Consider the following 15,213-nt stretch of genomic DNA (forward strand, 5'->3'; position numbering starts at 1 on the left):
ATTTACATGCAGGAACTGAAGTCATATGATACAGATATGATTCAAACAAGCACGGGGAATTTCCTTTGATACCAACGGTGTGTTCTCACCTCTGTATTAAAACGCTGTGATCAGCAGTATCAGGTTGGGATGAGTGGCCTCCAGAGGCCACACGAAGATCACTTCAGTTTTGCTGTCTGTCGGAAAAACGCCTCAAAGAAAAGTTCCTTCAGCTGACTTATGATGATTCAATAAAGAAAGGTTAGACATCGTCCTGTGATTAGCTGCAACAGCTGGATCATGTAAAGGATTTTAAAGTAATGGTTTCATTTCTGCGACCTTGAGAGCATGTGCTGTGTTCACACATCATTAATTAACCTGTTAGTAAGGGAACGTCTGTGTTCACCTGGAATAAATAAAACCCAACAAAGATTTCTTGGCTGAGACAAAAGTAAGAGAGTCGAGAAAAATTAAAAAATCAAACTGTGATTTTTGTTTTTGCTCTGATGTCGATGAACGTAGCTGGATATTGCTGTCATATTTTTATCTTTGATGTTTTTGCCAGTTTTGCTGTGTTACAATTTGGCATTTTGCAGTAATTTCCGGGACATTTAATGTCAGTATTTATTGATCGTTCGTTGTCTCTGGGGTTGGAAAATACAAAAATCAACACTAATAAGATCCCTGTTGCTGCAGATGATCATCAGATATTGATAAATGTTCATGGTGATTTCAGAATTGAGACAAATATCAAACAAATATATTCTTATTTTGAAAATCCAGATAGTTTCTGTAAAGTAAGAAATATTTTTCTTGTCTTCAGGTCAGGTTCTTGTTTTTTATGCAGTTCTTGTAATGTTAGCTAAACTCGTGGAGCCACGTGTGTCTCTGAAAGCATCTCAGAGGGGTCATTTATTTATGCAGTTGTTTTCAGTGATGCAGAACAGAAAGCTTCTTTTTGAACCATGCTGTGGTACATATGTTGGAAACATGAGCATCGTCTGAAGATACAACTAAGAACCTTGTTTGTAGCAGTAAAACACGTGTTACAACTTCTTTCACTGAACCTGTGAGAAATACCAAAGACGACACAGTTCAAAGCTGACATCTTATCTCAGTGCACTGTGCAGTGTGTCCTTAAAACACTGAGGAAAAAACTGGACAAAAGAAGAAGTGTGGGGCTTAAGGAAAGGTGCAACTGGGAGGAAATACTGAGGTATGACAATTATACAAGAACTGGACTGAGAATGGGTCTGCTGGAGACACGGATCCAAATCATGGATCGGCATGGATGGAGGTGGTCAGGAGAGAGTCTCCATCCATCGGTGAAGCACTGTGGGCTGTTGTTCAGCCGGTGCTGTTGGAGATCTTTGTGAAACCTGATTGTGATGGAGAACAGTACCATCCACCGTGCAGGAACAGCTGAACAGTGTCTGCATCTCCATTTTTAAGCACTGAGATCAAACCTGTGTGTTACACCAGAGTCCATCCACTGAAAGGTGGTTTGATCTCGAATAAAGGCCTTTAAATATAACTTTATTTATACATTACTACAGACAGAGGCAGCCACATGTAAATAAACCCATTCTGAGTTATTAACATTCATGTTGTCCTGGCAGCCTTTCAGTCACAGATGGCTTTACTGTTCACTTCCCCGAGTGTGTTAGTGGACCAGCAGCTCTTTGCTTTGACTCATTAGCTCGGTGTCGGGGTGAGGCCAAACACTCGGCATGGGGTTAAACACCCGGATTAGATTTACCGAGCGGCTGGAGCTTCCGGAGACCTTTTCGTGTTCCGCGAGCTTACACCAGCATGCTTTTTAGAAGTCATTACCTTCATAATGATAACAGTAATTGCTTAGCACTTATAGAATGCTTTAAAACAAAAGCACCTTAATAAACCATCAGACACGCTAAAGAGAACATGTCCACCGTTGGCTAATTAAAGCCTGTTATTTGGGTTGACTGCACTGATTTAAAACACTCTTAGATTACCAGATCCTTCCAACGAGATGGGAGCAATCAGTTATCACAAGCTTTCAGTGCTTTAATTTTTAATTATCTAAGTTTTCGAACCACATTTTGAAAAAGCCGCATCTAATTTCTTTACGCACAACGCTGTCCTCTAGTCTGGCGTTGTACCCGTTCTCACCAAACCAGTGGAAACACCTGAGCCTTAAGTTTCACCTCTGCAGGAAAAGCAGAAGCTGGTTCAGCTTGAAGATCTTTTGGATTTCAGCCCGTTCATGGATGATTACACCGATTCACAGCAGCTTCTTCTTTCTCCCACACACCTTTCTTTTCCACAGGTGTATAAAGACGCAGCAAGATGCACAGAAACGTTTGAAAGATGACAGGCGGGGCTGGATTTAAATTTCAGAGGTGACGTTGGAACTGCCTGACTGAACATGTACCTACTGTACTTTGTTTCTTTGTGGGATTGGTATCATTCTGGATGCTGATACGCTCCAACGTGGTTTGAAAGTACCAAAGGCCTCCGCGGTGCCATCCCTAACCCTACACCAGCCCAGTACTTTGGGAGTGATGAATGATGGTTTGAATTGTTCCCCGATTAGCCCGGGCCGTGGTCGGGGGTGAAGCAGTGAAAGTGAAGCTGTCCACACCCCCTCTGACTGGTCTCCTCCTCTCGCTGTAATGGAGAGACGTCAAGGTGTTCGTCAGCCTAACATCGTCAGAGTGTCCTCAGAGTGTGATGGGCGTCGCCTTCTGATTAGCGTGACGACTTTTGGAGCATTTTTATTACGTGCAGTTTTCAGCGAAGTGTTTTATTATTATTATTTGATTAGAGCGCCTTCCTGCTCTTTGTCAGATGAATAATAGAAACTGTGAAAATACTGCTGAATGTTACTTTAGCTGCTTTATTTAACAGCCTCTGACTCTATGCAAACACTGATGCAACTATTAAGCTACGTCACAACATATCGCATCAAATTATAATGCACGTGCAACTTCTATGACACGACAGGCTTTTGTTTGAAGACGGGTTTAAACTGGACCTCCTTACAGTTTAATTGAACGCCCCCCACCTGACAATATAAAGCAGCCGGAGCTGGCTGCTGTTGTGAACGTGTTCTATGAATAAAATAGAATTGAATTTGATTGTGTTAAATTAAAACTAAAAACTAAATCAAATGCATTTAGCTCCTTCTGGACTGCTGATTCAGTCCATCCAGGGCTGAGTAAGCTTCAAATTCAAATTTTATTTGTCACGTACACAGTCATACACAGTACGATATGTAGTGAAATGCTTGGACAACTGCTCGTGACCTAAAGAAAACAAAAAAGGAAAAGGCTATGAATAAGATAGGAAATAAATATGAAAAATTAAAAAGGGTAAATTTAACTAGGAAGGAATAAAATATAAATTAAGGTTAAAAATGAAATAACTGTACAACACAAATTAGAATGAAGGGTAAATTTAACTGGGAAGAATAAGATAAAATATATAAATTAAAGTTGAAAATGAAATAACTGTACAACAAAATACACAATATAGAACTATATAAGAATGTATGAATATGGGTTCATATGGTCATTAAGGGAAAAATAAACGAGACATTTCCTCTGAAACAAAAGGAGCAGAAACAGGCAAAAACATTGGCCAATTTCAAAATAAGATGACTTCCTGTTTGAGATCATCTTCTGGAGGATGTCCTGATAACTCCTGCAGCTGTGCCCGAGTCCACGGTTTCTGAGCAGACCAGGTGAAGAGCGCGACGAGGAGCGCCATCATCATCTCTCCATCCATCAGTGTGACGGCGCTTTGCAGAAACGTCCTGAAGTGGCTCCACTGATCACGTTTCCTCTGCTTTGACTCAGGTCAGCATCGGGGTGAGACCAAACTCTCTTTAGTGCGCAAAAGTAGCTGACCTTTGACCTTTGCGTGTTCTGCAAATCCAAGCAATCACGTTCATATTAACAGCAAATTAAAGTTTGGCTGCCCCTGTAAATTTAAGGCTCCCAAATCACTGAGCAGAAGCTGCATGAGAGTTCACCAAGTTTGGAGTTGTTTAGCTCTAAATGAACATCTTTTATAATTGGATCTCCTCCAGGAAGTTTAGCAGCGATGGGCAAGAGATGATTTAAAAAGTTAATTTTAATCTCAAAGTACTTTCTTCTTTTATTCCAGGCTGCCTCGGCTGCTTTGTCTACTTCAGTTAATGCCTTCTCATTTTCCCATAATGCTTTCCTCCAGAATGACTGTAATTAAACCACTTTTTCAAAGAAGTGCAAATATATTATTCTTGATTGATGAAAAAATAACAAGTAAAGCACAAAAGTCTGTGAGAAGTGTGGAAAATGTCCATGAGCTTCAGATGATGTTATGCTGCTGATGGTGCTCTCAGACCTGATCCTGCTACCCCGCTGAAACCTGACCACATTCCTGTGGTCATGTCAGGAGTGTGTAGAGCGGCTGGGAGGCTTGTGCTCCGTTTGTGTGTGATGGAAACCAGAGGGTGGAGTGTAGAGTAACTGCCTCCATTTAAAATCAGTTGTTTCTCTGGCTCTCGGTGTCCAAAGCTCACCACATTGATTTCTTGAGGATGTGTCATATTTGATTGTTGTACAGTGGTGGGAACGACTATTTGTATGTTTGTTTCCAAACAAATGTAAATACTAGACAAAGATAACACAAGTGAGCACAAAATGCAGTTTCTAATGAAGGTGTTTGTTATTCAGGGCAAACCTTGTAAATCTGATCCATGCAGCTTCGGATTTATTTAGAAGCTGCATTTTGTGTTTGCTTGTTTTATCTTTGTCTAATATTTAAATTTGTTCGATCATACGAAACATTTAAGTGTGACAAACATAGAAAAAATGAGGAAGAGGTAGGGATGGGTTCCTGAACCTGACCGCGACGTTCTCAGGCTGAAGTGGTTGATGTCTGATGTCTCTGATCTAACTCCTGCAGTTACTCTGGGAGATAAGAAGCTTTGCTGCCCAAAACTTCTCAGACAATACTGCAACAACTTCTTCTTTCAGCTGCTTCCTTTTCATCTCACCCAACTGAAAATAAAGTAGAGATATATATCTCTGATTTATCAAATCTGAAAATGGTTTAAAGCTGCTTTCTGGCGTCTCACAGCCTGATTATTCAAATTCAGAAGTCTTGTTTGATCGGTTCACCTGGTGCAGCTCTTTTCTCTCCGACATCTCCAACCACCGCATCCAATCACACTTGAGTTTCAAAAGCAACCTCACACATGTTCCTCATTGTCCAAAGGGACTTAAAGTCTCTCTGGTTTGAGGTCACAGCAGATGGAGGCGTCCATACAGACCACAGGGAAGTCTGTGTCTGCTCCGAGTCGCAGCAGCAGAATGAAAACCGAGTGTATGAGAGAGGCTGCCTCTGTGCGAGCTCCCAGTCATACGAGCCATGCAGACGCAGAGCGATCACTGAGATAACAAATGATGAACTGAAAAATTTGAAAGCTGTGTTGAAAAATAGAATATTTTAGATAAGCGCTGAAGCTTTTTTTCTTTCTTTATCCTCAGCTGTGACAGAAATAAGAGTTCATTATCTCCACATGTTACTGTCTGGTTGGATAAAATTGTCCCTTTTTGACGTTAAAGCCTCTAGCTCTAACATTAAAGTGTCATTATTCCAATTCATGTCGAATAAGGGTTCAAGGAGCCATATCTGTGCCACACTCCCGTCAATAAATCTTCTTTTTGCATTCTTCATGAGCTCTGATACAATATTGCGGCAGATAATCTTCATAATGTGGCTCATATGTATGTCTGACTCATATTTGGTCCCTGATATTTAAACGTGGTGCGGTCCTCGCCCTCGGGCTTTCTTCTCACCATGAAAGAGCATCCAAACCATCTGGGAGTAAAAACCATCTTCCAGGCCCGGTTACCCTCATTTATCTGTGCGCTGCGTGACCTCATCTGACATTAGATGTTGCTTTGACCTCTTCTCAGCACAGAATGCAACCTCCACCATCCTTTTTCATGACTAGCTAGCGGCACATGCAAAAGAAGGATGCCACACCATAAAAACACAGGCAAAGGAAAGCTAAGCTAATGATGACATGCATTAGGCCAAAAGAAGTTTGATTACCTTTCTTCTGGTCTCAGTCACTAGTTTCACGTCTGAATACAACATTCAGAGAGGAGGTTCTAACAGCTTTAGCTCCTTCCCACTTTACGAGCCTGCGGTGTCCTGAGGTGGATGCATCTCCATCATCTCCATCCTCATTTGTCAAATTTGGTTTCATTAAATCAAGTGCATCAAATGAAGGAATTAAAGCTCCAAAACTATCGATTTATTGGTGAGTCTGCCGTCCTGCCCTCACCACAAGCTGTGAGCAGTGACAGAACGAGGCCGAAGATGGACGTGAGCTCCTGCTGAAGACTCACGGCTAGTTTAGACTTCTGAGGTGAATCTTTGTAGAGCCCAGCTCTTTACAGACTTCTGGTATCTCTGCCAACATGTCTGCTTGTGCTGGAGCATCATGTGTTCATCACCATGCGGTCGTGTCCCAGGGTTTCATAAGAAGTGCCAGCCACGAGCACCGACTCTTTGCTGCGGTCATTTTACTTTTCAAAGGCTGACATTTTTGTCCCTCAAATTTTTCACTTCTTTTGCACATCCCCTCACATCTGATCCGATAGTTTCTGGAATCTCCATCCATGAGGCAATGGTTATTATTCCCTGACTGATACATTGAAAAGGAGGAATTATGGCACCACACACACCAAGGACAGTAACTGTGGGCTGCTTTGATGTTACATGTACTTCAGAGGTGCACGTCAGGTTACAGAGTGGGTTTTCAGAAGAGTCTGTGGTTACAGCGTGTACACGGAGTAAATCCCCTGTTAGAGGAAGGGTATAGAGAGTAGAGGCAGGTCAGCCAGGTGAGAGCTGAGAACTTCTTTTAGTATAAAGTTCACAAGTTTATAATAAAATTGTGTTTCATTTTACAGATGTGCAAATAACAGTGGTGCAAAATGATTGATAACAACTGGAAATATGATGTTTCTACATCTCGCACAGGCAGATTGAGCTCTGGATTTTTTCGTTTTTGCAGGCTCCTGGTGCTCTGTTAGTGCGATACACAAACGTGTGAAATAAGGTCTGATTGTGTCTCCTTTCATTCTCACTGGATGGTAAATAAGGCCTGTTCTGGGTCTGTATGAAAACTAGGACGTGTTCCTTATTTTAGGCCAAGTTTAAAAAGCTGTGTGTGTATCCACTAAACCTGTTTGTTTCCTTTTGTTTAAGAGATTTAAACTTTTTTTAGCTCCGTTTTTCCTCCTTGGAGACAAAAGGATCAGAAAAATCCTCTTTTGCTTCAGTCAAACAGGTGTAGCTGTTGAAGACATCGTTTGAACCCTTTTTACATAATCAGCAAAATAGATTTGTCACACCTACTGCTCAAGACCGAACACATGCTGGATGCATCTATTACAGTCAATAAGTGCTCAGACTAGCTTAGCATAAAGACGGGAAACGACTGCTGTGAGTGGAGACGAGGTGAGCAGAGTGGAAAAAATACTCGATGGCATCATCAATCTTTCTCAGCTGGTTGCTTGCGTTATGGCTATAGTTTGTATTACGAGTTGTCTGAAGTGTTGCTCATGCAGATGAGGCAGGATTTGCATAAAAACATGCACACATTTGGATAGTTTCAAAATTCTACTTTTGAATTTTTATCCAGAACAAGTGAATCTTTAGGAATCAGACATTTAATAATTCAGATATATGAACAAAACTCTCTGCACAAAATGAACATCAATGGATGGAACAGAATAGGCCTACACACACACCTCCACGAATATGTGGTTAAACTTTAAAGTTGCACCTCAGCCGGATGCTTTTGGTACCCATCGACAAGCTTCTGGCTTCTTCTCGCAGTAAGCATTTTAATGCAAAGCTGCTTTATCCAAAACCAGTTCTGATGTGTGTTTGGGATCATTGTCCTGTACGAACACTTGATTGTGTCCACGTTTCAATTTTCCAGCTGCTGATCTGAGGTATAATTGACGATTTTGGAGTCCGTCTTCCTTCTTTATTCCATCCACTTTGTCTAATGTACCAGAACCACGGCCCAGAGCGTGATGCTACCACCACCACCGCCATGCTTCACAGCTGCAGTGTTCTCAGGGTTGAAAGCCTCACCTTTACTCCTCCAAACAGCTCCATCTTTGTCTTGTTGAACCATCAAACTTTTCTCCGTTTGGCTTTTCCACGTGGGCAGCTGTGCCAGCAGATTCCAGTCCAGAGCAGGCCTGATCCTGGGTTGTTCCTGAACAACCCAGTTGTCTAGAAATGGGTCTGGATTGGCCTTCCCAAAGCCCGGAACTCAACCCCGTTTGTGCTTAAAAGCCACGTCTGTGCCAGGAAACCAACCCATATAAATTGACTGTACCAACTGTGCCGTCAGCAGCAAACACAGATTTGATGTTTCTCACTGAGAGGGGACACACTTGCTTTTAGCAGAGGATGAGGGTCCGCCAGCCTCCAGTATAAGATGAAGAAGGATTCTTTTGAATAACTTTTGTTTTGCTTTTCTTACTTTAGTATGAACACCAATAAAGAGTCGCCTCCTACACACACAAAGCCTACACGCACTTGCATGGATACGGTGAACATACTGTGAGCACCAGCCAACGCACACATTCAAAAATATAGTAACAAAGAATTATTGTTACACACCTACACACAGACACACGCACGCACGCATTACTGATCAATCTGCCAGTTAAATTCATTTATCAGTTGTGCAGTTTGTACGTTTCCAGGAGCTCTGCAGGACGTGAATCCCGCACAAAGATTCGGTGAGTTGCAGTATTAAAGACAGCAACACCGAGCCGGTTGCATATAAATTCTCCCGGGGGTTTCATACAGAGACTGCGCTGTTTGTTCCTGGGACTCGGACCCTCCGTGGGGCCTGCCCCCCCCCAACGATTACCAATTCATGAAGTGTGATTACTCAGAGGCGTCATGACAGCAGAGCTTCTGCTTAAAGATGCAGGTCAGCGGCTCCTGAACCCGCCCGTCCTCTGGGACTCATCCTCCGCCGTCATTATGGATTCTGATATCTACCATCATCTGACATATGACACACACACACACAGAGGAAACCAGGGAGTGTGTCCAGCCCCTGAGGCCCTCAGCGAAGCTCTCCCGAGGAGGAAGAGGAGGGATGAGCAAGAGGAGCGGAGCTGCAGGTCGTGGAGTTCAGGCGACACTCGGTGAGGTTTGTGAGAAGATGAGAATCGGCTCTTATTGTCACACCCCGAAACACAAACTGCACGGGGAGCCGAGGCCAGAAAATGAATTTCTATTGAGCGGCTCTTAGAGCTCCGACACGTCTCGCTTTGTGTCCTCTGCTCTCATGTTTTACTCGTATTAATATAAATAATGAGTCTGAAGTTGTCTTTATTGGCCGCTGAGAGTCAGAGACCTCAAACAGAAGCTCTTAACGGGTGAATTTATAAGAGCTCATTTATGAAGCTGAAATTACAGTTTAATGAGACTGTTCCTGTATGAACCGTCTTTTTAATTCTGATTCATTTCACAGGAAGCAAAGTGTGTTTCCTTCCTCTGTGTTGACTGCAGTGATGCTAAAACAAGGACACAAAACTCAACATTTTATACTCCGGATGTATCGATACCATAGACTGTATATAAAGGATGGACGTGATCATTGTCATACCACCTTAAAAATGATATTTGATCACTCAGCTGCAACATAATTGTGTAAAACCGTTACTTTATTATTGTCTATGTAACATATATATTAATGTCATGTTTCTAAGTGATCAAACTTAATATTATTTGCTGATGATACTAATATTTTTTCCTGGGGATAATTATGAGGAACTTATTAATAATGTAAATAATAAATTAAGACAGTTAAAAACTTGGATGGATAGCAAAAAATGATCCCTGAATCTTAGTGAAACAAAGCAATGATATTTGGTAACTATCAGGTGAATGATGAGAATAAACTCTTAGCATACTTCAGTTGGAAACCTCACACACAGACACGCACAAAACAAAATGTTCAAAAGCATCTCAGTCATGAACAAAATTAAACAGGTTCTAGATTATAATTGTCTCTGTATACTGTACTGTTAACTGTAACTGAGTTATGGGGAAATAATTATAAAAATACACTAAATTCTCTTTTCACACTACAAAAAAAGGCAGTTCGTATAATTCGTATATATCCTCATCATACAAGTTTCTTATTTATACAGTCAAGATATTCAAACTTGGTTAATTACAGCTCAGCACAGATAATGTTTAGAGCTAAAAATAATCTGTTACTGGTTGATATTTAAACTCAACCACGGAGATCGAGGCTGCGATTTGAAGAAGAATTTTAAAGCTGGTGAGAAAGTAGGAAAGGTTCTTGTGTGTGTGCGGTTCAGTGGTGGAGTGGGGCTCAGCACGAGCAACGTCCAAATATCCACAAATTTAAATCAGTGTGTAAACAGATGAGGGGGGCATGAAGCTACAGCAGGTGTTTTCCACATGTCCCATATAATAAGTTAGAGAAGATATTACAAACACTCAGGAAGAAGCTGCACAACAATATGTGCAGGTGGTCTATAGAAGTATCATATAGTATTATAGGTATTACTTCTTCCCACTCCTTTTCAAGCACCTGTTATACTAGAAGACAGTATTTTCCTTCCTGTATATATGTATGCAAAATAAATAATCAGTCATTTATTTCATGTAATTAATATGAACAGTATTCTTAGATGAGATGGTTGAACTTCCTGTTTCTGTGAATGTGAGCCAAACTTCAGGCTCACAAAACTGAAATGATACAAATTTAAGAAGAGTGTAAACTGCATGTCCCCTGGAGACTCAGCTGTCCTTTAAAGACATTTAAACATGTTTTTGGTCATTTTATCCATGTCACGTAGGACAGCGGTCCCCTTTAAGGTGTCGCAGATAAATACAACAAAACCAGTACCAAAGAAAGAGATTTATTCATAACAGTCGGGGAAAGACCCAGGGAAACCGAGTTAACGATAAAAAGGATTAAAAATGATAAAAACTCCTGAAAAGCCTCAACTCTCACAGCCCGGCACCAAACGACTGTGGCCCGGGGGTGGGGACTGCTGATGTAGGACATCATGTCACGCTGAAGGGCAACAATGATAGTTCAGTATATGAAAAACAACAACACAAAAAGTATTTTTTATAGGTCACCTGTTGGGGGCGTGGTCTCTATGACTGACAGGTGGGAGGCTGTTAATTACCGCGTATCCACCAAGTCACTGCAGCACGTTGTCCTTCAAATCCTGGTTCCAGAAAACTGAGACGGAGCAGCCAGAATCCAAATGATGCTTCACACTGCAGAGTCCATCTTTTATATACAGTCTAAGGGTCTGCAGGTCCCCTACTCCAGCGGTCCCCAACCCCCGGGCCTCGGACCGGTACCGGTCCGTGAGTCGTTTGGTACCGGGCCGCGAGAGTTGAGGCTCAGGTGTGAAATGTCTGGTTTTCAGGGTTTTTATCGTTTTTATCGTTTACTCGGTTTTCCTGGGTCTTTCCACGTGTGTTATGAATAAATCTTCTTTTTTTCGGTACCAGTACTAGTTTGATTTTGTTGTATTTATCCGCGACACCTTAAAGGCCGGTCCGTGAAAATATTGTCGGGCATAAACCGGTCCGTGGCGCAAAAAAGGTTGGAGACCGCTGCACTACTGGGACACCTGTTACCTGAGGTGAAGCCACCGCCTGTGTCACCATCCACCTGTCAGTCAAAGAGGCCACGCCCCTGGTGAAGCAAATTTTAAACTTCTATTTGTGTTTTATAGCAGTACATGTGTTTATTGCTGCTGTAAACATGAACATTTTAACATCTACGGCAGGGGTGTCAAACTCAAATACACAGTGGGCCAAAATTCAAAACAGGAACAAAGTCGCGGGCTAACTTTAATATTTATTGAAAAACATACTTCCTCCAGATTTAAGAATGAATCTTTTCTTATGGACTCAAACACGTTTTGCTGAAAAACTGAATATGGAACAAGCAAAGCTTAATACTAAACAATATATATATTAGCTGTATAATACCAGTAGGCCAGCTCTGATAGTAATTTGGTATGGCTTCGTGGGCCAAATGTAATTAAGCTGCGGGCCAAATTTGGCCCACGGGCCAGAGTTTGACACCTATGATCTACGGGACCGACTCGCTGCTGGAGCCTCAAGTGGACACCAGAGGAACTGCGGGTTTCTGGCACTTCCTCCTTGGTGTCATTCCTCCCATCCAGAGGCTCCAGGAGCTTTATCAAGTTCCAGTTTAGGTGTTCAGAGGATGATGAACTGTGAGTCATTTTCTCTAAGCAGTGTAATAAAATCAAATATGAGAAAATCTGAAATATTACTGCTAATTCAGTTCTAATTAAATCCCAGCCGCCTGCGGCTCCACGACCGCACTGCCCCCCAAACAAACCCGTGGCAGCTAAATGGACCCCGCTATCGACAGCGTGAACCCTCCACTGGGTGTGACCAGGATCAGCACGCCAAGTCCACAGCAGGCTGATTCTCAACATGGCTGCTCCTGCAGAGACTCCCGCCACGCAGCAGAACCAATTAAAAAACTCCATTTAGCAGCTCAAAGTCCCGCTGAGAGAGTGATGGTGTGGTCGAGCTGATAAGCGGCTCAGCATTCAGACACTCTGTAATACAACCGCACCATCTCACACCACCACCGCCCCCACCCCCCAAAACGATTCCTCTCCTGCTGAGGCGATGCCGCGCTGACCTGGGCAACAGCGCCATGGCAACGACAGGCAGTCTGAGGACGGTTACCCGGGATAATCACCCAGAGTGCTGCATGTCGTGATCGTGGTTCCCTCAGGGCGTCTGCTGCACGTAGAGACGAGCTGCAGGTGGAAATGAAGACAGTTTTTCACAAACAGAGGCTCGTTGCGCCAGTAAGCCCGATGCACACTGCACGTCAGTAATGAGCAGACCCCACTGAGACCTGTCAGCTCAGCTTTATTTCTCACAAAGTGCAGATCAGGGTTTGTCAGGAACTCTTTGGAAGGACTGAGAGTGACAGAGAAGTCTCAAGTTTCTCTGAAAAGCTGCGCTGAAGTGCTTTTCCTGCTGTGATCTGCACGTGCATTTAGTGTTGTTGAAGGTTCATCAGCTGTTTTGTAAATGCCTGGGTTTTTAGGCACTGTAGGGGAACCTTGATGTGAACTGATTAAATTAACGGCTCGTTAAAAGGTTTAGCCAGCTGGGGATTGGACTCCTACAGCCTCCAGTGTGAGCCCATGTGACTGGGCTGAGCTCGTCCACCACACCCAGCTCTAGGGTGGGTCTGAGGACCACGGGGCCATGATTCATGGAGGGGCCATAAAAGTGAGGAGCTACTCTTCTAGCTCAGAGGAGCCCGCTGATCTGACTAGAATGAACTTAAGACACATTATATCTCAGCTGGTATGGGAGTGTTTTAGTGTGGCATCGTGTTTATTTGTGTCAGCTGCGTTTCCCCAGGTGTTTCCTTTCCTCATTACCTTAGTCCTCTGTCTCGCTCTGTTCAGTGTCTGTTTGCATCACTTCATGTCACGCCAGGTCTTGGTTTTTACATGCGCCTGCTCAAATTCATGTCCTCATGGATTTCTTAGCTGTTCCCAGTTTAGTTTTAGTTTAGTTCTGCCCCAGTTCACCTTGCCTTGTGTTCATGCATTCAGCCTAATAAAAGTCTCGCTTTTTGTTATACTTTGTTTCCTCTCTCCTGCTCTCCAAACATACCGACCAGCCTTAACACCTGCAACCCAGACCCACAGAATCAGGAGACGATGGATGGATGTAAACTAGTACCACATAAGTAAATGTAGCTACGGTTAAAATAAAGCTACGGTAAACACACGGTGTGTTCTTCGTCCTGTAGCTTGGAAAAGAAAAGCAGCTTTTTCTCTTTCACAGGGTGTCAAAGGCTGCGGTCCTTCCAGATCACACCAGGTGTCCTTTGGTGCAGGGATGTAAAGGCTCACAGTGAGACCAGTTTGTCCGGTGCTGATTCAGACCGTTCGGTCAGATTTCACCCGCATGCTTCATGAAACTGTTGGGAAACTCTGCACGAGGAAATTGGAGGTTGCAGGTTTGGTTCACGACCTGTTCAGACGTTTGTGCTTCGCACTGATCGGCTGGTTTTGGACTTGAAGGACTTTCCTCCGACATGGAAGAAAAGCGAGGCGCTCCCACCGTCAGGGCTCCTTCTGGCCACACAAGCAGAAAGAATAAAGTGAAGTCGCTGCTTTGCTTTGGGATGCAAAGGTTGGCAAACAGCAGCTTCATCGCACACCGACCCTGATCTGTGAGTCTGCAGCTTACAGGAATCGACCAGTGAAAATCCGACTTTCATGTTCCACATCCAAACTGTCCGACGCCATCAGCCTCCATGAAGGAGACAAAGAGATTCAAAGACACAGAAGAAAGCAGGAAAACATCACGTGGTGAACTCTAACAGCTGTGAGCTGCTGTTGCAGAAACGTTGTTTTAAACTTCATGTGGTTAAAGTGGAAGTGAAAGGACGTATGAAGAGAAGCGGGTGCTGCTCTGAGAGGCTTCATCCCACTCGTCCCCTAACAGTGAGAAAGCCTCGGCAGGCCTCCGTGTTTCCCTGAATACATGAATGGGATGATGGGACGCTCAGATAAATGTCTTCACGGCTGCTGCGTCCCCAGTGATCGGAGAAAAGGGGATGAAAGAGGAAGGAAGTCCGTCTGGCAAAGGTAAACAAAAAAATCCCTTATCTGAACATTTTGATCTCTTTCAGAAACATGGGACCTCAGCGTGACGTAATGCAAATACGTTAATGCAATAACTGGGCTTCAAAATTAGGACCAATGGTGCTGCGTGTTGAAATCCATCTTTTATATACATGTACAGTTACTTAACCACGCTCTGTAGCACAAAGTAAGCCTGAGGGAGGAACGTAACCAAAGCTGTCACATGACTGTTGCTTCTGACATCTTTTTTTTAACCCCCTTTTATTATTTATTGCTAATGCAGTTTTTTTTATTTTTTTATTGCAGCCATCTGTTGGAGTAGACGCATCAGAGCCAGCGACACCAAGAGGGAGAACAAGCTGATGAGAAAGGTAGGCTCAGACTCTGGAGCTCCTGCAGGTTGTTACTGAGTAAAGGAAGCTCCACAAACTGCTGAACATACCGGACACCACCTCACACCCACTGCATGATCTACTGCAGCAGGTTCCTTCAA

Source organism: Aulonocara stuartgranti (assembly GCF_965226115.1).
Source record: "Aulonocara stuartgranti genome assembly, chromosome: 7".
NCBI classification, from domain to species: Eukaryota; Metazoa; Chordata; class Actinopteri; order Cichliformes; family Cichlidae; genus Aulonocara; species Aulonocara stuartgranti.